Raw genomic sequence first — 23,606 nt, forward strand, 5'->3', positions numbered from 1 at the left:
AGAGATAGTAAATGTAGAAAAAGTGCATTTTGAAATTGACAACATATAGTATAATAAATACTATAATAGCCCTAGTTAAATAATTAATGGAGAAATTTATTTCTTGGGGTAGGAAATTGAACAGTTGAGGCGTGGCTAGGCTTAAAGCACAGAGATAATAGGGCATAAGAATAAGAATTTAAATGACAATCGGTGCTTGCCAGATGGTGAAAAGTATGAAGGACATTCCAGGCAGAAGAATAGCCCCTGAAGTGTGGGCCCATGAAAAGGGTCAGGACATTCTTCAGTCATATGTAGTGGATAGTCAGGAGTATGCAAGGAGGGACAGACAGGGGGTTAGGAATGAGGCTAGAAACGAGGCTAGAATTAGTTGGTCAAAAGCCACAAACAATGCTCTAAATGGAATGGACTTACGATATGTATTCACTGAGGAGCATTTGAGCAGGAGAGAGGCATAATCTATGTTTTAGAAAAGTCTTACAATGACCTACGGATGCATTATAGGAGAAAAAACTAGAAAAAGGAACAATATTACCAAATGGTATTAGGTCTGCAAAATTAATTACACAAAGAAAATTTTGATTAGACATAGCTTTCTTTCCTTGAGGAAAAAAATGCTTAAATATTAAAAAAAAATTTTTATGTGGACCATTTTTAAAGTCTTTATTAAATTTGTTATACTATTGCTTCTGTTTTATCTTTTTTTTTTTTTGGTCTGTGAGTCATGTAGGATCTTAGTTCCCTAAACAGGGATTGAACTTGTGCCCCTGAATTGAAAGGTGAAGTCTTAACCACTGGATTACCAGGGAAGTCCCTAAGATATCTCTTATAATTAATACATGTGTGTATGTGTGTGTGTGTGTGTGAATTGCTCGGTCATATCTGACTCTTTGCGACCCCAGGGACTGTAGCTTGCCAGGCTCCTCTGTCCTTGGAATTCTCCAGGAAAGAGTACTAGAGTGGGTATCTATTCCCTTATCCAGGGGATCTTCCCCATTCAGGAATCGAACCCATGTCTCCAACATAATTATGTCAAAATGAATACCCTCTTTAACCTAACCTCTCATTATTAGAGATGTCTTTCTTTCAGGTCCTAGAGCATATTATTTAATTGTGGTTCTAAAATGCTTTTTCAGTCTAACTCATTTTAGGTTCTTTTGCCTTCTACATTCCATGTAGATGATAAGTCTCTTGGTAGTAGAGGACCAGTCACCACTACACCTGCGGAGAGGCACAGGGCAGAGGAAATAAAGCAGGAAAACTGGAGTTCTGCAGTAGGGCAGACAGAAGAAAATGGTCATTTGATGTAGGCGGTCAGAAATAGATTAGAAAGAAATAGATGTCTGAAGATGCCTAGGAAGTGAAATTCATAATCCTTGAAGACAGTCTATGAGGGTATGAGGGACAGACAGGATTCTAGAAGTATTTGTTTTTGGCAAGAACAGCTGGGTGAAAAGCTACTTTTTACTGATCCAAAGAAAACTGGAAATGGAAAAGTTTGGGGGATAAATTTGATGTGGGCATGTCATATTTAACATTACTTTAAGAACACGACTGGCTATATCATCTGTGGGGCCCTTGTTTAAATTTCAGGACAAAGACAGCAGAATCAAACAAGCATAAGATTCTTGTGACTGCACAGGTTACAGGTAATGCCTGTTCTAAGTAATGCCTGAAAAACTGGTCCTGAGATCTTCAAACAAGATCTTAATTAAGTAGGTGGTTTTATATATGAGTTTAGATGACTGCTCTGAGCTGAAAAAAGAAAAACAAACAAACAAACACAGAAGTCAAAAGATTCTTGAAAGTAAGTAAAAGTAAGTAATGACTGAATCCATTTGGGGAGAGAATATAAGGTAAAAAGAGGGAAACTTGACATTTAAAAATGGATAAAGGGAGAAACTATGAAAAAAAAGTAAAAGAATGGACAGAGATGTGAAAGAACATTTGCCTCCCCTTGTTGTAGTTTTCATGTTATATTATAGTTGCCCTGCATTTGTTCTGAATCCAATAACAGTGCAAACTGTTTTCTTCTTTTTTCTTTCCTTTTTAAAATCTCTTCATACCAACATTGGAGCAGAGGTTTTCATAAATTACTAAGTTAAAGTTAACCTGAAAACATTTTAAATGACCAATTTTATTATGGAGATTAAGAAAAATAGAAAGCCTCTCTCCTGCATGTTGATGTACCCAAGAAATTAATGGAAGGTCTTGGAAATCATTTGGAGGCACTGATGGAGAAATAATGAAATGAGGCAAGAGAGGATCTTCTAAGGTCTCAGGGGATCATGATTTGAGGAGCACGATCAACTCATCACCAATTGAAATCTAATTTTAAAAATAGAGAAGACTATGTTCAAACTCTTTGATGGACTTTTTCTTACAGGTTTATATTATTTTATGTTCACACAGTTCTTTATTTTTGTAAATTTAAGAAAATTTTAAAGGGACTCTTGAGAGTTCCTTGGACAGCAAAGAGATACAACCAGTCCATGATGCTGAAGCTGAAACTTCAATACTTTGGTCACTTAATGTGAAGAACTGCCTCATTTGAAAAGACCCTCATGCTGGGAAAGATTGAAGGCGGGAGGAGAAGGGGACGACAGAGAATGAGATGGTTGGATGGCATCACCTACTTGATGGACATGAGTTGGATAAGCTACAGGAATTGGTGAAGGAGAGGGAAGTCTGGCGTGCTGCAGTCCATGGGGTTGTAAAGAGTCGGACATGACTGAGCGACTGCACTGAACTGAACTGAAGAAAATTTTAGCCTGAGAACTAGTGATTTCATACCATAATATATCTAACTATTTCATAAAACTGAAAAAGAACCCTAGTCGAATAATGGATAATATTTATATGTTACAGTGGACTGATTTATATTCATTATTCTATTTTATTCTCAAGTCAGCTTTATAAGGTAAATTGTATTATCTTTGTTTTACAGATAAGGAAACCAAAGCATAGAGAGGTTAAGTATCTTGTCCAAGATTTGCTAGTAAATGATGAAGACAATAGTTAGTTAGATGAAGTCATAGAATCTAAAGCTTTCTGAATTCAAAGATGATGCTATTAAGTTGTACAAGACTGGTAATTGACTACCATGACTATTCAGTTTCTATGTTAAATAATACAAAGATAAGATAGACTGTGCTTCAGTTTGCTGCATGGTTATTACTGTCTTCAAAAAGGTAAAAGTGTAAAAAAAAAAAAAAGGTAAAAATGTGATGCATTCCGTCTTTAAGTGGTAAACTTTATTCTGGCCGCACCAGATTACTCTTCTATCAGTTTGTTAACCATTTCTTCAACAACCATCTCTCCTCAACAAATTGGAAGGTTAGCTCTGTGTTACTTAAACAACAGAAAAATTTTAGGGGGTATTATTCCACTTACTGATTACTTTTACTGCTTTTTTCTCTGCTTCATTTCCTTGAGAAAATATTTGAGATCAAATTAAAGCTATTTGCAGCATCCATCCATCTGTCATTATTTGAACACGCTGATGAATACTTTCCAAGTGAAGAGATGAGGCTGATTTCTTAAGGAATGATGAGATGTAGAGAAACTGAAATTATGACATGATTTTGTTGGATTTGATGAAACAGGACATCCAGCTAACTTTTTAAAGGATCCTTCTCCCCATCTGCTCAGAAGTTTAAAAGAAAAGAAAATTTAGCCCAAAATTTTAAAGGTTAGAATGCAACAGAATGAAACAAAAAGGAGCTAAATAAATAAATAAATTCTATTAACTCAAGACAGCTATGGAATAGTAATAACAATAATAGCAATAATGGTAATAACAATAGTGCTAATGGTTATGTGGTACTCTGTTCACTGTATCAGAGACATGTTAATGCATCTAATACCTATTATATATTTTGTTACCCAAACATTATTGACCAGAGACACTTCAATATTCCTTTACATAAATTGCCAGCCACAGGCATTAGTTTCTGAAAAAATTCCCTGGTTAATAGGGTGTTAAGAGTCTAGCTTACATTTCCTTTTCCATCATCAGAACAACTCTATGACTCAGCAAGGGAGATGGGGCTTTTGAATCAGCCATTCACTTTACCTTCACTTGCCAGGTGGGAAAAGGAAACACATCTCACTTAGTTGGAATCTGGGAAGTTGTGATTATGGTAGAAGCTGGAGCAGCAAACAGTGGAGGTTCAACTGAAGACTGCACACTCAGAAAGATGCTCCTGGGATGGAGACCACAGCTCTCTGCCTCATTTCTGTGCTTTGCTCTCTTCATGCGTCCTAAGTCATTTCAGTCGTGTCCGACTCTGCGACTCTATAGGCTGTAGCCTGCCTGGCTCCTCTGTCCATGGGATTCTCCAGGCAAGAATACTGGAGTGAGTTGCCATGCCCTCCTGCAGGGGATCGTCCCGATCTAGGGATCAGACCTGCCTCTCTTATATCTCCTGCATAGGCAAGTGAGTTCTTTACCACTTGAGCCACCTGGGAAGCCTCTTGCGCTCTTCACCCGCCCTCAACTAAAAACTGCTATGGGTTAGATGCTGGTGTTTAATGGAAAGATTGGAGCTTTTAACATGGAGTTATGGCAAAAGAATTGTGTTGTTGTATGAGTTATAGTACAGGTGGTGACAAGATTTATATTTGAGGAAAGCACAAAAAAACCAAGTTAGCTTTCTTGCAATTGTCGCTGTGGACAGAAAGATAAAACTTCATTTGGCATGGGAGATGAAAATCTATTCTGTACATATTGAGAAGGAAAATGAAAATTACTCTCTTGGGCATTTAGAGAAAGCAAGGCAATAGCTGTTAATCTGAGATACAGATTTGTACCTCATCTGCCTAAGAATGACACCATGATCAGAAAGCAAGAACACATGAAAATATTACCAATTCTTAATGTCAAAAGTGGTCCAGACGGCAGGATGTGTGAATTGAGAATGTGGGCTGTTTGGGGCCTTCAGGAAAAGGGTAAATTGCTTTTGATGCAGCCTGATTCTCTCCCTTGGGGAAATCCTACCACATATTTGATTTTGAGTTGCAATGTGTTACTACATATTTATGCCCTTGAATATGTATTTATTACAGTTTTATGCAGCCCATTTTCATGACTTGAATTGTTTGTCTCTCTTAAGGGATATCTATGTTTTTTCCCAAGATCATATCAAATGAGAAAAATATGGAAAATAACTCCATTTGAAGCAGAAGCAATCCCATTCTCCTGCAAATCAGACCCAAACAACTAAACACGACTAGAAAAAAAGAATGAAGAAGTTTGTACCTGTGATTTGTGGTTAATTGCTTAACCAATTTTTGGGAGTTCGTTTCTGGTCATAATTACAAGCTTCTTTTGATAAATGTCTCCTTTATATGGTGAAATAAATCCAAGCTTAAAAATTGTTTATAGATACAAGAATGCAAGTAATGGTAATTTTGAACACTGCTAGGAGACTCCTGACATAATATTAATAAGGTTGGCATTACAAGTGCCTTCTCCTGGCCGCCAATTTGGACCAATCGCCCCCTCCATCACATCATTTCTGCTTCGACCTCTATTGTAGCAAGACTAAAATAAGAGAGGTTTCTTTAAACCTAGTGGAAAGATAACTTCGAAATTTGGGGATGTTATTGCATCATGTCCAAAGTCTACCATTGGGCAATGGGGTCCAGCCCTACAGATCCAACAGTGATGGCTATAGAAATGAAGAGAAGAAATGGTAATTACAGCCTATGTACTGCCCTAATTGGTTTCTTCATTTGCACGACTGTCATTTCCACAGTTAGCATTCAGCACTTTGCCCGGTACTTAGTCTAAAGCCTAAAGTGACCAGAAACAACTGTTGCAAAGCCAAAGATTTCAGTTACTTGTGTTCACATGTCTCAGTGCCAATGGCAAGTGCAGTGACGAGAGCTTCAGATGTTTGCCTCCAGAGGTAGCAGGAGAGAGGTTCATCTCATTCCTAGTAATTTGGGCCAGCAATCTGGGCAATTGCTACAACCCTTGTTATCCCTCAGGGGTTTTTTTGCCTGCAAAAAGGCTTGAAAACCAAAAGTGGTGTTTGGTTCCTGCACAAGTAGTAGTATAAGCATGGGGGAAACACAAAAGGGATTGGATGGAGAGCATCACACTGGGCAGGATGTATGTTTCAGAGCCTCAGGACCCATCACTATGGAGACCTGCAGTACTGATTGGTACAGCGGTCAGCCCATTCAGTGCCGGAAGGAGCCCTTTCTTGGCATTGCTTTCTCAGGAGCTCCAAGCAAAAAGGGCCTTTCATAGCATCAGCAGGAAACAGGTGCCAAGCAACTCCCCAATACTTTGCCTCTGTTGTAGATCCTCAGGCTTGGCCCTGCTGTTAGCACGATGGACCCCCTATTCTTGGGGAAAGGAAGTGAGACTGGGCTTTTCTGGCCCAGGCAATATCTTCTCAGGAGCCCTTGGTCTGTAGCACATAGACAGTTGTGGGGCTGACTGTTCACCGATAATTTTGGCCTTGCGTTTTCTCTCACTTAAATCTAACTTATATTTCTGTTCTTTAGCTCTTTTCTGTCTCATTTCTACATGGAGAAAAGACCCAGCCTGCCCTTCTCATGTTGATTGCTCTTTTTACAGTAATTAGTTAACAGAATAAATACAATATGTGATAATTTTAAGAGATACCTCTAAAATCCAATGACGTGGAATATTTGAAAACAGTTGCAAAAAAATGTGTTAGGGAAATACAAAACGAAAAAAGAAGAACTGGAACACCAGAAAAATTAAAATGAAAACCATATTTTGTATTGATAAGAGTTAAAAATCTATCAAGAATACATAGCTAAAGCTTTGTTAACAGCTTCGAAATATAAGAATTCAAAACTACTAGAAACTTAAGAAGAACTTCATAAATTCAAAATCATTGCAAGAGACTTTAGCACTTATCTCTTAACTTGCTGTTGTTTGTTGTTCAGTAGCAAAGTTGTGTTCAACTCTTTGAGACCCATAGACTGCAGCATGCCAGGCTTCTCTGTCCTTCACTATCTCTTGGAGTTTGCTCAAACTCATGTCCATTCAGCCGATGATGTCATCCAACCATCTTATCCTCTGTTATCCCCTTCTCCTCCTGCCTCAGTTTTTCCCAGCATCAGGGTCTTTTCCAATGAATTGGCTCATCAGGTGGCCCAAGTATTGGAGCTTCAGCTTCAGCATCAGTCTTTCCAAAAAATACTCAGGGTTGATTTCCATCAGGATTGACTAGTTTGATCTTCCTTCTGCCCAAGTGACTCTCCAGAGTATTTTCTAGCATGACAATTCAAAAGCATTAATTTTTTGGTCCTCAGCCTTCTTTATGGCTCAACTCTTACATCAGTCCATGGCTACTGGAAAAAACCATGGCTTTGACTGTGTGGGTCTTTGTTGGCAAAGTGATGTCTCTGCTTTTTAATATCCTGTCTAGGTTTGTCATAACATTTTTTTCCAAGGAGCAAGAGTCTTTTAATTTTGTGGCTGCAGTCACCATCTGCAGTAATTTTGGAACCCAAGAAAATAAAATCTATCACTGTTTCCACTTTTTCTCCATATATTTGCCATGAGGTAATGGGACCAGATGACATGGTCTTTTTTTTTTCTTTTTAAATTTTGAGTTTCAAGCCAGCTTTTTTACTCTCCTCTTTCACCTTCATCAAGAGGCTCTTTAGTTCCTCTTCACTCTTGGCCATTAAAGTGGTATCATCGCATATCTGAGGTTGTTACTGTTTCTCCCAGTAATCTTGATTCCATCTTGTGATTAATCCAGGCCAAAATTCTGCATGATGTTCTCTGCATATAAGTTAAATAAGCAGGGTGACAATACACAGTCTCTATGTATTCTTTTTCAAGTTTTGAACTAGTACATTGTTCCATATCCAATTCTAACTGTTGCTTCTTCACCTGCATACAGGTTTCTGAGAAGATAGGTAAGGTGGTCTGGTATTCTCTTCTTAAGAATTTTCCACAGTTTCTTGTGATCCACAGTAGTCAATGAAGCAGAAGTAGATGATTTTTTTTGGATTCTTTTGCTTCCTCTATAATCCAACTAATGTTGGCAATTTATCTCTGGTTCCTCTGCATTTTCTAAACCCAACTTGTACATCTGGAGGCTCTTTGTTCATATACTGCTGAAGCCTAGCTTGAGTGATTTTGAACATTACCATTTTGAACATTGGCTTGCAAAATGAGCACAATTGTATAGCAGTTTCAACGCTCTTTGACATTGCCCTTCTTTGGGATTGGAATGAAAACTGACCTTTTCCAGTCTTGTAGCCATCCCTGAGTTCTCCATATTTGCTGACCTATTGAGTACAGCACTCTAACAACATTAATTTCTAGGATTTTAAGAAAACAAAAAAACAAATGATATAAAATATAAAGTATTTGAATAGCTTAAGTAGCAAACATATAGATTTATATATTTCTCAAAAATAGGTAATATACATCTTTTCAAACATGGTGAGACAGTCAGAGAAAATCTTCACATATTCTACATCAAAAACACAATCTAAATTCCGGAGTTCTGAATCATAAAATTCACATTTTGTGACCATAGTATAATAAAAATATATTTTAATAATAAAATGATAAAAACTTCATTCAGTCTCTTAAAAATAATCTTCTCAAGAACTCTTGATATTAAGAAGTCAAGATATCAAATTAAAAAATAATTATTTTTAATAAAACCCATGGAATGTAACCAAAGCAGTATTTAAGATGAAATTTGTAATCTTTAAATAACTATTTTCTTGATTAAAATAGACTGAAAATTTATGACTGAGACTTTCAGTTAAAAGAAATAAAAGTGAAAAGAAAAATTAGAAAGAAATATGTAATTAAGTTAAAAACAGAATTTTATAAGAGAAGAACAAAATAAACATAGGTCTGATCAATAAAACTAAAAAGCTCTGCAGAAAGACAAGTAAATTGTGTTAATCTTTGCAAGACTTTCTGGAACAAAAGGGAAAAATAATAGTACTGTTATAAATTAAAAAAAAAAAAGACACAGTTATACTTGCAGCTATATTCCAACAGATTTGAAAAAAGATTTTAAAAAGGAAATGAAGGATTTCCCAGAAATATATAGATTAAGAAGAGTAAAATAATTTATATAGATCAATGATCATAGGGAAAGTTGATGAAGGAGGTAAATTCTGACAAAAATACAATATTGAGATAATTTTACAGACAAGATATGCCAGATCTTCTTCCAATATTTTGACTCTTTCAAAAATAGATAAAAATTGGCAGCATCCCATAATCAACTGAGGACATACATAGCCCTAATGTCAAAGCCAGACATGGTTTGAGATAAAATTTGGAAAACAAACAGCAATCTAAACTATGAAAATTCCTAAATAAAATATTAACAAAGAGAAGTCACCGACATATGAAAAGACTAGTTACCAACAAGTACAGATTTTGTACTCAAAATGTTTAAATATTGACATATTCATCAATGTAGATAACTTCACTAATATTTTAAGAAGCAAACAAATTAGCATCCTAATAGTTACCCAAAAGTCTTGATAAAATTTATCATCCTTTTAAATTAAACTGATAAAAAACCCTCCAAATCTTCCCAGATATTGAAGGAAATTTCTTAAACCTATATGTTTATTATATTCTCAGCTCAAATGTCTTAATAGTGAAATAATAAAAATATTCTCATAAACAGGAGTGTCATCTCATACCACTGCTGTTTATTAAATAGTATTGGACTATTTAATGTTCTATTCTAGTAAATGAAATAAAATGAAAAAAAATACTATACTAGAAAAATTATTATTTGTGGATATCAAAATTTACTATGTACAGAACCAGTTAAAAAGCTATCAAAACTAATACTAGAATTCAATAAGGTGCTCAGATATTTAAAAAAAATTTTTTTTGCTTTCTAATAATAATAAAAAAATCAGATGGTGGAAATCAATTTATATATTAAGAAAAGAGTTGACAATTGGAAAAGACCCTGATGCTGGGAGGGATTGGGGGCAGGAGGAGAAGGGGATGACAGAGGATGAGATGGCTGGATGGCATCACTGACTCTATGGATGTGAGTCTGAATGACTTCTGGGAATTGGTGATGGACAGGGAGGCCTGGCGTGCTGCGATTCATGGGGTCACAAAGAGTCAGACACAACTGAGTGACTGAACTGAACTCAAGCCAATCTCAATAGCTTACAAATAAATGTAATAGCAATGTGAAAGAATTTAAGCTAAGAAAAATCTTAATGGTTAGAAAATAATCATTGGAATCGCTTAATATAATAAGAATGACTCTTTCCCTTTATAAAGGCACAAGGTGAATGCTTTTCCACTTCAATCCCAAAATAATCCTTGTGACATTTGACAAATCTGATCTCAAAATTTTCTTAGAAGAAAACCTGCAAGGAAAACCAAATTTGGAGGAAAGAAACAGAAGTAATTTATTTTTTACTGAGGTATTATTTATATAGAGTGAAATTCAGAGATTCAGAGTTCGACCAGTTTTGACAAAAGGATATACATATATAACCCACACTCCAGTCAACACACAGAAATTTCCAGCACCCCAGAAAGTATTCTCAGGACATTTTCCAGACATTCCGCAACCTCTCCTGAGGAACGAGTATTGCAATATCTATTATCATAGACTAGGTTTGTCTGTTCTAGAAATCTCATTAAAATGGAATCATATAGTATCTGTTCTTTTGTTTCTATCTTCATTTGCTCAACATAATATTTTTGAGATTCAGTCTTGTTGATGCATGTATCAGTAAGATCTTCCTCAACTTATGACAAGATTATGTCCTAAAAAACCCATGGTAAATTGAGAATATCCTATATTGAAAATGCATTTAATTCCCTTAACCTTACCAAACAGTGTGGCTTAGCATAGCTTACCTTAACTGTGCTCAAACTCTCACATTCACCTACAGTTGAGCAAAATGATAAAACATACAGCCTTTATTTATAATAAAATGTTGAATATCTGATGTGGATTATTAATTACCTTATTGAAAGTGAAAAACAGAATGGCTATATGAGTACAGAATAGTTATAAGTGTATAACCATTATAAGTGCATTACCCAGCTGGCCAGGAACTGTGGCTGACTGACCTGCCTGCCATCATAAGAGAGTATCAGACTGCATATTACTAGCCAGGAAAAGATAAAAGTTCAAAATATAGTTTCTACTGACTTCATAGTGCTTTTGCACAATGGTTGTTGTTCAGTTGCTCAGTAGTGTCTGACTCTTTGTGACCCCATGGACTGCAACATGCCAGACTTTCCCATCCTTCATCATCTCCCAGAGCTTGCTCAAACTCATGTCCATTGAGTTGATGATGCTCTCATCCTCTGTCATCCCCTTCTCCTCCTGCCTTCAATCTTTCCCAGGATCAAGGTCTTTTCTAATGAATAGGCTCTTTGCATCAGGTGTGCAAAATATTGGAAATTCAGTTTCAGCATCAGTCCTTCCAATAAATAGTCAGGGTTGATTTCCTTTAGGATTGACTGGTTTGATTTCCTTGCTGTCCAAAGGACTCTCAAGAGTCTTCTCCAGCACCATAGTTTGAAGGCCTCAATTCTTCAGTGCTCAGCCTTTTTTTTTTTTTTTTTTTTACAAATTCTTATATTTGCATTTAAAAATGACATTGTACAATGCAAGGAAGAATGGTAGAAATTCATGCTAAGAATGCTAAATTTGAATTTTTTGTTACTTAGAATGAAATTAAATAGCAAATAAAACATACTGTGACAAATTGAGAAACTGCAGAAAAAGGGGAAACTTTCAATTTTAGTACTTTTAACAGTAGTTTTTCCTGCTATTTGAAAAAAGGCTCTGCCTTTTTATTTTGCTGTGGGCCCTGCAGATTATATTACAACCTTGCCTAGAATACTTGCCAAATCATGGAAGAAGGAAAAAAAAAAAAAAAAGAGATCACTTTCTTCAATGTAGCGGATTCCCAGGAATCCCCTGGAGGAGGAAATGGCAACCCCCTCCAGTATTCTTGCCTGGAGAATCCCATGGACGGAGGAGCCTGGCGGGCCACAATCAATGAGGTTGTAAACTCAGATGAGACTGAGAGCAACTGAGCATGCATGTAGACTGCCTCAGATATTCTTAGGAGTCCCCTGGGGGTTCACTGCATGTAGAAAGAAATAAGCCCTCTCCTTTTCTTAATTTGGCTTTGCTCTCTGTGAGGAGTTCTCCTCACCATCCCATTGCCAGGACATTTGTGATAACAGTACTTGGCTGATATATCCACTAATGCCCTCTTTGCTTTGCCAGAAGCCACTCTGAGGGCTCCCAGTGACTCCTCATTAGTCAGTTTGCCCACAAGCCATTGATACAATGCAATTTCACTGACTCGAACTTTATAAAATATAATTTCATTAAAAGTCAAGCTGCTCAGCACACCCATTCATTTCAAACAATGATTTGCTTGAAAATGAGTAATCTATAGATTTTTGTAATTTCTAATTCATTTTCAGTGAATGAACAGTGAGAGCATCTTGACTGAAAATGAATTAGAAATCTCAACATAAATGATGGAGAGAACACTCCCTCAATTCTAGAATAAAGAGAAAAAAATGATTAATATGAATAAAAGTGTGGCACAATCACTCTATAGTTCGTTAAAATGTCCAAATTAGTCCCATTCTCCCCATCCCAAAAACAGGGCAAAATCAAAAAGCCACCTGTGAATGTGGAACATTTACTTAATTTCAGTTAAATGATTTGTGTATGTATCGGATCCTGTGGTCTGTAGTAGAGTTAAGGGAACAGACAGTCTCTGCTCTGCCCTCTTCCTAGTGATTATGGCCTCTTTGGCACTGAAGCAGTCCTGTGTTTGTACACAAGGATGCCACGATTTTACTGATTACACTTCATCCAAGGTCTGCTGCAAACTCCTCTCTCCACTGGGGGAAACCAGTGCACAAGATGGCCAGTTTCAGAGGGCATCTGTGTGGGTGCTAAGTCACTTCAGTCATGTTCAACTCTTTGTGAGCCTGTGAACTGTAGCCCACCAGGCTTCTCTGTCCATGGGATTCTCCAGGCAAGAATGCTAGAGTGGGTTGCCATGCCCTCCTCCAGGGGTTCTTTCAGACCCAGGGATCAAACCTGCATTTCCTGCATTGACAGGCGGGTTCTTTAGCAACTAGCACCATCTGGGAAGCCCTATCGGAGGCATTTGTTGTTGTTCAGTTGCTAAGTCATGTCTGACTCTGTAACCCCATGAACTGCAGCACACCGGGCTTCCCTGTCTTTCACTGTCTCCCCGAGTTTGCTCAAACTCATGTTTATTGATTCCGTGATGCCACCCAACCATTTCATCCTCTGTTGCCCATTTTTGTTGACTGTATAGAGCTTCTCCATCTTTGGCTGCAAAGAATATAATCAATCTGATTTTGGTGTTGACCATCTGGTGATGTCCATGTGTAGAGCCTTCTCTTCTGTTGTTGGAAGAAGGTGTTTGCTAAAACCAGTGCATTTTCTTGGCAAAACTCTATTAGTCGTTGCCCTGCTTTATTCCATATTCCAAGGCCAAATTTGCCTGTTACTCCAGGTGTTTCTTGACTTCCTACTTTTGCATTCTAGTCCCCTATAATGAAAAGGACATCTTTTTTGGGTGTTAGTTCTAAAAGGTCTTGTAGGTCTTCATAGAACCATTTAACTTCAGCTTCTTCAGCGAAGAAAGACCAGGAGCTGACTGTGGCTCAGATCATGAACTCCTTATCGCCAAATTCAGACTTAAATTGAAGAAAGTAGGGAAAACCACTAGACCATTCAGGTATGACCTAAATCAAATCCCTTATGATTATACAGTGGAAGTGAGAAATAGATTTAAGGGACTAGATCTGATAGATAGAGTGCCTGATGAACTATGGACGGAGGTTCATGACATTGTACAGGAGACAGGGATCGAGACCACCCCCATGGAAAAGAAATGCAAAAAAGCAAAATGGCTGTCTGAGGAGGCCTTACAAATAGCTGTGAAAGAAAGAGAAGTGAAAAGCAAAGGAGAAAAGCAAAGATACAAGCATCTGATGCAGAGTTCCAAAGAATAGCAAGAAGAGATAAGAAAGCCTTCCTCAGCGATCAATGCAACAAGAAAACAACAATGCTAGAGGAAAACAACAGAATGGGAAAGACTCGAGATCTCGTCAAGAAAATTAGAGATACCAAGGGAACATTGCATGCAAAGATGGGCTCAATAAAGGACAGAAATGGTATGGTCCTAACAGAAGCAGACGATATTAAGAACAGGTGGCAACAATACACAGAACTATACAAAAAAGATCTTCACGACCAAGATAATCACGATGGTGTGATCACTCACACAGAGCCAGACATCCTGGAATGTGAAGTCAAGTGGGCCTTAGAAAGCATCACTACGAACAAAGCTACTGGTGGTGATGGAATTACAGTTGAGCTATTTCAAATTCTGAAAGATGATGCTGTGAAAGTGCTGCATTCAATATGATAGCAAATTTGGAAAACTCAGCAGTGGCCACAGGACTGGAAAAGGTCAGTTTTCATTCCAATCCCAAAGAAAGGCAATGCCAAAGAATGCTCAAACTACCCCACAATTGCACTCATCTCACATGCTAGTAAAGTAATGCTCAAAATCCTCCAAGCCAGGCTTCAGAAATATGTGAACCGTGAACTTCCAGATGTTCAAGCTGGTTTTAGAAAAGGCAGAGGAACCAGAGATCAAATTGTCAACATCCATGGATCATCGAAAAAGCAAGAGAGTTCCAGAAAAACATCTATTTCTGCTTTATTGACTATGCCAAAGCCTTTGACTGTGTGGATCACAATAAACTGGAAAATTCTGAAATAGATGGCAATACCAGACCACCTGACCTGCCTCTTGAGAAACCTATATGCAGGTCAGGAAGCAACAGTTAGAACTGGACATGGAACAACAGGCTGGTTCCAAATAGGAAAAGAAGTACGTCAAGGCTGTATATTGTCACCCTGCTTATTTAACTTTGATGTAGAGTACATCATGAGAAACGCTGGGCTGGAAGAAGCACAAGCTGAAATCAAGATTGCCGGGAGAAATATCAATAACTTCAGATATGCAGATGACGCCACCCTCATGGCAGAAAATGAAGAGGAACTAAAAAGCCTCTTGATGAAAGTGAAAGAGGAGAGTGAAAAAGTTGGCTTAAAGCTCAACATTCAGAAAACGAAAATCATGGCATCTGGTCCCATCACTTCATGGCAAATAGATGGGGAAACAGTGGAAACAGTGTCAGACTTTATTTTTGAGGGTTCCAAAATAACTGCAGATGGTGACTGTAGTCATGAAATTAAAAGACACTTACTCCTTGGAAGGAAAGTTATGAACCCTAGATAGCATGTTGAAAAGCAGAGGCATTACGTTGCCAACAAAAGTCTGTCTAGTCAAGGCTATGGTTTTTCCTGTGGTCATGTATAGATGTTAGAGTTGGACTTTGAAGAAAGCTGAGCACTGAAGAATGGATGCTTTTCAACTGTGGTGTTGGAGACGACTCTTGAGAGTCCCTTGGACTGCAAGGAGATCCAACCAGTCCATTCTGAAGGAGATCAGCCCTGGGAGTTCTTCGGAGGGAATGATGCTAAACCTGAAACTCCAGTACTTTGGCCACCTCATGAGAAGAGTTGACTCATTGGAAAAGACTCTGATGCTGGGAGTTATTGATGGCAGGAGGATAAGGGGACGACAGAGAATGAGATGGCTGGATGGCATCACTGACTCAATGGATGTGAGTCTGAGTGAACTCCGGGAGTTGGTGATGGACAGGGAGGCCTGGTGTGCTGCAATTCATGGGGTCGCAAAGAGTCGGACACGACTGAGCGACTGAACTGAACTGAATTGTTACCCCTTACTCCTCTTGCCCTCAATCTTTCCCAGCATCGGAGTCTTTTCCAGTGAGGTTCTTTCCATGTCCTGATTCTTATTTTGCCTTCTTTCACTGCACAACCACATAGCACACACCAAAAAACAAAACAAAATTAACCTCTTCTTTCAGGCCAAAAAAAAAAAAAAAAAAAAAGAAAGAAACCAGCAGACCCTCATGCTTATCAGGGCATGATGGATGAAGATGCTTGCCACAAGAATCTGTCCAGGCTGAGTCCCTCAGTTCCACAAATAGCAACGTCAGAAACTCCCTTGTATTGACTCAGAAGTAGGAGTGACCTAGGAATTGTACAAAGAGCCCATGACAACTTTTACTGAGGACTTTAAATATAAGACAATGACCTTACTAACTCTTGTTGAATTTTTCCCACAACTGATCTTCTTTATATATTATGTCTGCCTTAACACATTTGCTCCCTGAAAGCCCCAGGGATTTACTTAGACCATGTGGCACCTTTGCAGATGACTGTGTTAAAGGATCTTTTCTCAGAAAGCAGTCTACCCAAGGCCAAAAATATCAAGAGATTTATGTCAGGAGGCTAAAACGTTAAAGCAATGTTTTCTGATGCTGATTATGTAATATATTTATTTACATGTTCCTTTACTCAATCATTTGGAAGATATGTACTGAATGCCTCTAGCTGCTGAGGGTTTAAAGGTATATGATGCATGAGCACTTTATTTAAGCAACACATCATTAGAGGGCTACCAGGTCGATGCACAGTTGCAAGACAGAAAGATAGGTGTCTTCCTTAAAGTTCAAGCACATATTATTGCGACCCGTAGGACATTCAAATTCAGGCTGATGGGAGCAGTGAAGAGAAGTTTCCATTGAGTAATTATTTGAATCTTTGTGATCCCATGGACTGTAGCCCACCAGGCTCCTCTGTGCATGTAATTCTCTAGGCAAGAATACTGGCTTGGGTGGCTATTCCCTTCTCCAGGGAATTTTCCTGATCCAAGGATTGAACCTCTGCATTGCAAGCAGATTTTTATGATCTGAGCCAAAATGGAAGTAAATGATGTAAAGAGAATCTCAAAGAATGAATCAGTTCAGTTCAGCTCAGCTCAGTTGCTCAGTCGTGTTTGACTCTTTGCAACCCCATGAATCGCAGCACGCCAGGCCTCCCTGTCCATCACCAACTCTCAGAGTTCACTCAGACTCATGTCCATTGGGTCAGTGATGTCATACTGCCATCTCATCCTCTGTCGTCCCCTTCTCCTCCTGCCCCCAGTCCCTCCCAGCATCAGAGTCTTTTCCAATGAGTCAACTCTTCACATGGGGTGTCCAAAGTACTGGAGTTTCAGCTTTAGCATCATTCCTTCCAAAGAAATCCCAGGGTTGATCTCCTTCAGAATGGACTGGTTGGATCTCCTTCCAGTCCAAGGGACTCTAAAGAATCTTCTCCAACACTACAGTTCAAAAGCATCAATTCTTCAGTGCTCAGCTTTCTTCACAGTCCAACTCTCACATCTATACATGGCCACTGGAAAAACTATAGCCTTGACTAGACAGACTTTTGTTGGCAAAGTAATGCCTCTGCTTTTCAATATGCTATCTAGGTTGGTCATAATTTGTCTTCCAAGGAGTAAGCGTCTTTTATTTCATGGCTGCAGTCACCATCTGCAGTGATTTTGGAGCCCCCCAAAATAAAGTCTGAAACTGTTTCCACTGTTTCCCCATCTATTTCCCATGAAGTGATGGGACCAGATGCCATGATCTTTGTTTTCTGAATGTTGAGCTTTAAGCCAACTTTTTCATTCTCCTCTTTCACTTTCATCAAGAGGCTTTTTAGTTCCTCTTCACTTTGTGCCATAAGGGTGGCATCTTCTGCATATCTGAGATTATTGAGATTTCTCCTGGCAGTCCTGATTCCAGCCTGTGCTTCTTCCAATCCAGCGTTTCTCATGATGTACTCTGCATAGAAGTTAAATAAGCAGGGTGACAATATACAGCCTTGACGTACTTCTTTTCCTATTTGGAACCAGCCTGTTGTTCCATGTCCAGTTCTAACTGTTGCTTCCTGACCTGCATACAGGTTTCTCAAGAGGCAGGTCAGGTGGTCTGATATTCCCATCTCTTTCAGAATTTTCCACAGTTTATTGTGATCCACACAGTCAAAGGCTTTGGCATAGTCAATAAAGCAGAAATAGATGTTTTTCTGGAACTCTCTTGCTTTTTCGATGATCCATGGATGTTGACAATTTGATCTCTGGTTCCTCTGCCTTTTCTAAAACCAGCTTGAACATCTGGAAGTTCACGGTTCACATATTGCTGAAGCCTGGCTTGGAGAATCTTGAGCATTACTTTACTAGCGTGTAATTGAGACGAGTGCTGTAGTTTGAGCATTCTTTTGCATTGCCTTTCTTTGGTATTGGAATGAAAACTGACCTTTTCCAGTCCTGTGGCCACTGCTGAGTTTTCCAAATTTGCTGTCATATTGCGTGCAGCACTTTCACAGTATAATCTTTTAGGATTTGAAATAGCTCAACTGTAATTCCATCACCTCCGCTAGCTTTGTTCGTAGTGATGCTTTCTAAGGCCCACTTGACTTCACATTCCAGGATGTCTGGCTCTAGTCAAGGTGTTTCTTGACTTCCACACCATTGTGATTATCTGGGTCATGATGATATTTTTGTACAGTTCTTCTGTGTATTGTTGCCACCTGTTCTTAATATCTTCTGCTTCTGTTAGGTCCATACCATTTCTGTCCTATAGAGCCCATCTTTCATGAAATGTTCCCTTGGTATCTCTAATTTTCTTGAAGAGAACTCTAGTCTTTCCCATTCTGTTATAGTCCTCTATTTCTTTGCATTGATCACTGAGGAAGGCTTTCTTATCTCTTCCTGTTATTCTTTGGACCTCTGTATTTAGTTGCTTATATCTTTCTTTTTCTCCTTTGCTTTTCACTTCTCTTCTTTTCACAGCTATTTGTAAGGCCTCCCCAGACAGCCATTTTGCTTTTTTCTGTTTCTTTTCCATGGGGGTGGTCTTGATCCCTGTCTCCTGTACAATGTCATGAAGCTCTGTCCATAGTTCATCAGGCACTCTATCTATCAGATCTAGTCCCTTACATCTATTTCTCACTTCCACTGTATAATCATAAGAGATTTGATTTAGGTCATACCTGAATGGTCTAGTGGTTTTCCCTACTTTCTTCAGTTTAAGTCTGAATTTGGCAATAAGGAGTTCATGATCTGAGCCACAGTCAGCTCCTGGTCTTGTTTTTGCTGACTGTATAGAGCTTCTCCATCTTTGGCTGCTAAGAATATAATCAGTCTGATTTCGGTGTTGACCATTTGGTGATGTCCATGTGTAGAGTCTTCTCTTGTGTTGTTGGAAGAGGGTGTTTGCTATGACCAGTGCATTTTCTTGGCAAAACTCTATTAGTCTTTGCCCTGCTTCATTCCCCATTCCAAGGCCAAATTTGCCTATTACTCCAGGTGTGTCTTGACTTCCTACTTTTGCATTCCAGTCCCCTATAATGAAAAGGACATCTTTTTTGGGTGTTAGTTCTAAAATGTCTTGTAGGTCTTCATAGAACCGTTCAACTTCAGCTGCTTCAGCATTACTGGTTGGGGCATAGACTTGAATTACTATGATATTGAATGGTTTTCCTTGGAAATGAACAGAGATCATTCTGTCGTTTTTGAGATTGCATCTAAGTACTGCATTTCAGACTCTTTTGTTGACCATGATGGCTACTCCATTTCTTCAGAGGGATTCCTGCCCATAGCAGTAGATATAATGGTCATCTGAGTTAAATTCACCCATTCCAGTCCTTTTTTGTTTGCTGATTCCTAGAATGTCGACGTTCGCTCTTGACATCTCTTGTTTGACCACTCCCAATTTGCCTTGATTCATGGACCTGACATTCCAGGTTCCTATGCAATATTGCTCTTTCCAGCATCAGACCTTGCTTCTATCACCAGTCACATTCACAACTGTTATTGTTTTTGCTTTGGCTCCATCCCTTCATTCTTTCTGGAGTTACTTCTCCACTGATCTGCAGTAGCATATTGGGCACCTACCGACCTGGGGAGTTCCTCTTTCAGTATCCTATCATTTTGCCTTTTCATACTGTTCATGGGGTTCTCAAGGCAAGAATACTGAAGTGGTTTGCCACTAAAGACAAGCTTTCTAAAAAGGCATTTCAGACAAAAGAGCAGAATTTGCACAGATTCAGAGGAGAAAAAGCAGCATGTGGCACATTCTAGAACAAGATGTGTTACGGTATGACTGAGACAGAAACTATACCTGTTAGAGAGGCGCGGGATACGCTGAGCAAGATTTCTCTGTGGTTTAAGGAGCTTGGACTTTATCTTACAGAATTTTCTGAAAGATTTTAAGCACAGATATGCCCAATGAGAATTATGGTTTATAAAGCTCATTCAAGGCAAAGCACAGGGGAGACTGATGCAAAGTGGGACCCCAGGGGAGAAAACCTGTCACGAGGCTAGAAATTTGAAGGAACCAATATAGCGGTGACAACAGAAATGCGGAAGAAAGGTTTCTGAGAATGTTTATAAAGGGAGAAGATTTCCTTGTTGAGAAAGCTGACACTGTGCTCAGAGTGAGGGACAGAGGAGGACCCGCTGGGTAATCCCTAGGGTGGATTGGAAATGGTGTTTTTCTCTGAACTGAAAATAAATAAATAAAGAGGCTCAGTGAGAAAAAGGATGGCTTCAGTTTTAGACATGCTGATTATTCAAAGTTAGGTTTGTTAAAATGTAATTAACAAACAGCAGAAGTAACCCATTTCAGTATATAATTCTATGAATTTTGGCAAACAAATGTGAGCATTTATGTAATTACCACCAAAATCAAGATGGAAGAGTATCTCCATCACCCCCAAATGTCCCCTTGCTCCTTTTGAGTGAACACATTTCCCCACCACCACCCCCACTTGAAATGGTACCCACTCGAGTATTCTTGCCTGGAGAATCCCATGGACAGAGAAGCCTGGCAGGCTACAATCCATGGGTTCGCAAGAGTCGGTTACGACTCAGTGACTGGATCACATCACCCCACTGAAACCAGTAATCTGTTCCTTATAGTTTTTCATTTTCTAGAAGGTCATTTGAATGGAATCATATGGCATGCACACTTTAAAAACCTGGCTTCTTTTACTTAGTAAAATGTTTTTGAGATCCATGTATTTACAGTGAGTATCTGTGGCTTGTTAAATATATCACTGAATAATATTACATTCTGTAGCTGTACCAAAATGTGGCTGTCCATTCACCAGTTGGTGAACATCAATGGTCTTGCCAGTTTGGTGTGAATATGAATAAATCTGCTACAACCATTTACATATAAGTGATTGTATAAACTGAAATTTTCACTTCTCTTGGCTAAGTACCTGGCAGCGGGGTTGTTCAGTCATATTATAAACGTATGTTTAGGTTTATAAGAAGCTGCCAAACTGGCTTTCCAGAACTTCAATATTGTTATTAGAAAAAAAAGCATTCTAAAAAGTGTGTAGTGAAATACCATTGTGACTTTAATTTGAATTTTTATAATGATTAATGGCTTCAGTATCTTTCTACTGGTTACCTGATAGCCATATATCTTTTTTGGGGGGGAGGTTTCCATCATGTATTTTTCTCTATTATTTTTATTGAGGTGTTTGTTTTCTCATTTTTGAGTTTATATGTTTAAACATATAAATGTGATACATGTTCTTTGTCAGATATGTAGTTTGCAAGTATTTTCTTCCACTCTATGGCTTATCTTTTCCTTTCCTTAACAGTATCTCTTTAAAGTTGAAGTTTTAGACTGTGATATTAAAACACAATTTTTTATCAATGGTTAATAAATATGTTTATCTATGGTTTCTTTGTGAATTTGATTTTTGGTATTGAATCAAATAAAACTTTGTTTAACCCAAACTACAAAGGATTTTTCCTATGGTTTCTTCTTGAAGTTTTATACATTTAGATTTCACATTTAAATATATGATCCATTTTGAAATAATTTTTTCTATATTGTTCAAAATGTGTTAGAAAGCAAAGACATTACTTTACTGACAAAGGTCCATATAGTCAAATGTATGGTTTCTCCAGGAATCATGTATGGATAGTGACAGTTGGACCATAAAGAAAGCTGAGCACCAAAGAACTGATGCTTTTGAACTGTGGTGTTGGAGAAGACTCTTGAGAATCCCTTGGACTGCAAAGATATCCAACCAGTCCATTCTAAAGGAAATCAACCCTGAATATTCATTGGAAGGATTGATGCTAAAGCTAAAGCTCCAATACTCTGGCCATCTGATGTGAAGAACTGACTCATTTGAAAAGACTCTGTCCTGGGAAAGATTGAAGGTGGGAGGATAAGGGGATGACAGAGGATAAGATGTTTGGATGGCATCACCAACTCAATGGACATGAGTTTGAGCAAGCTCTGGGAGCTAGCGATGGACAGGGAGGCCTGGCGTGCTCTAGTCCATGGAGTTGCAAAGAGTCAGACATGACTGAGCAGCTGAACTGAACTGAACTAATGGATTAAGTTTCATTTAACAAAGTTTTGCAAATGAATGCTTAATTTTCCCAGAAAGTCTTGTTGAAAAGGCTATCTTCATTTTCCATTAAATTGTCTTTAGACTTTTGTCAAAAATCAGTTGACTAAATGGTTGGGGTTTTGTAGATGTTCTTGTTGCTTTCTCTATATATATTAAAGGCTCTTTGGAGCCTAGGACATTTTTCGTATTGATTTTTTTTTGTTAGCTCCTTCATTTCAGTTCAGTTTCTCAGTTATGTCCGACCATGAATTGCAGCATGCCAGGCCTCCCTGTCCATCACCAATTCCCGGAGTTCACTCAGACTCATGTCCATCGAGTGAGTGATGCCATCCAGCCATCTCATCCTCTGTCATCCCCTTCTCCTCCTGCCCCCAATCCCTCCTAGCATCAGAGTCTTTTCCAATGAGTTAATCCTTCGCATGAGGTGTCCAAAGTACTGGAATTTCAGCTTTAGCATCATTCCCTTCAAAGAAATCCCAGGGTTAATCTCCTTCAGAATGGACTGGTTGGATCTCCTTGCAGTCCAAGAGACTCTCAAGAGTCTTCTCCAACACCACAGTTGAAAAGCATCAATTCTTCAGCACTCAGCTTTCTTCACAGTCCAACTTTCACATCCATACGTGACCACTGGAAAAACCATAACCTTGACTAGACAGACCTTTGTTGGCAAAGTAATGCCTCTGCTTTTGAATATGGTATCTAGGTTGGTCATAACTTTCCTTCCAAGGAGTAAGTGTCTTTTAATCTCATGGCTGCACCATCTACAGTGATTTTGGAGCCCCCAAAAATAAAGTCTGAAACTGTTTCCACTGTTTCCCCATCTATTTCCCATGAAATGATGAGACCAGATGCCATGATCTTCGTTTTCTGAATGTTGAGCTTTAAGCCCAATTTTTCACTCTCCTCTTTCACTTTCATCAAGAGGCTTTTTAGTTCCTCTTCACTTTCTGCCATAAGGGTGTTGTCATCTACATATCTGAGGTTATTGATATTTCTCCCGGCAATCTTGATTCCAGCTTGTGCTTCTTCCAATTTGACATTTCTCATGATGTACTCTGCATAGAAGTTAAATAAGCAGGGTGACAATATACAGCCTTGACATATTCCTTTTCCTATTTGGAACCAGTCTATTGTTCCATGTCCATTTTGAACTGTTGCTTCCTGTCCTGCATATAGATTTCTGAAGAGGCAGGTCAGGTG

This window comes from Capra hircus, chromosome 12 (genome assembly GCF_001704415.2).
Source record: "Capra hircus breed San Clemente chromosome 12, ASM170441v1, whole genome shotgun sequence".
In the NCBI taxonomy this organism is placed as follows: Eukaryota; Metazoa; Chordata; class Mammalia; order Artiodactyla; family Bovidae; genus Capra; species Capra hircus.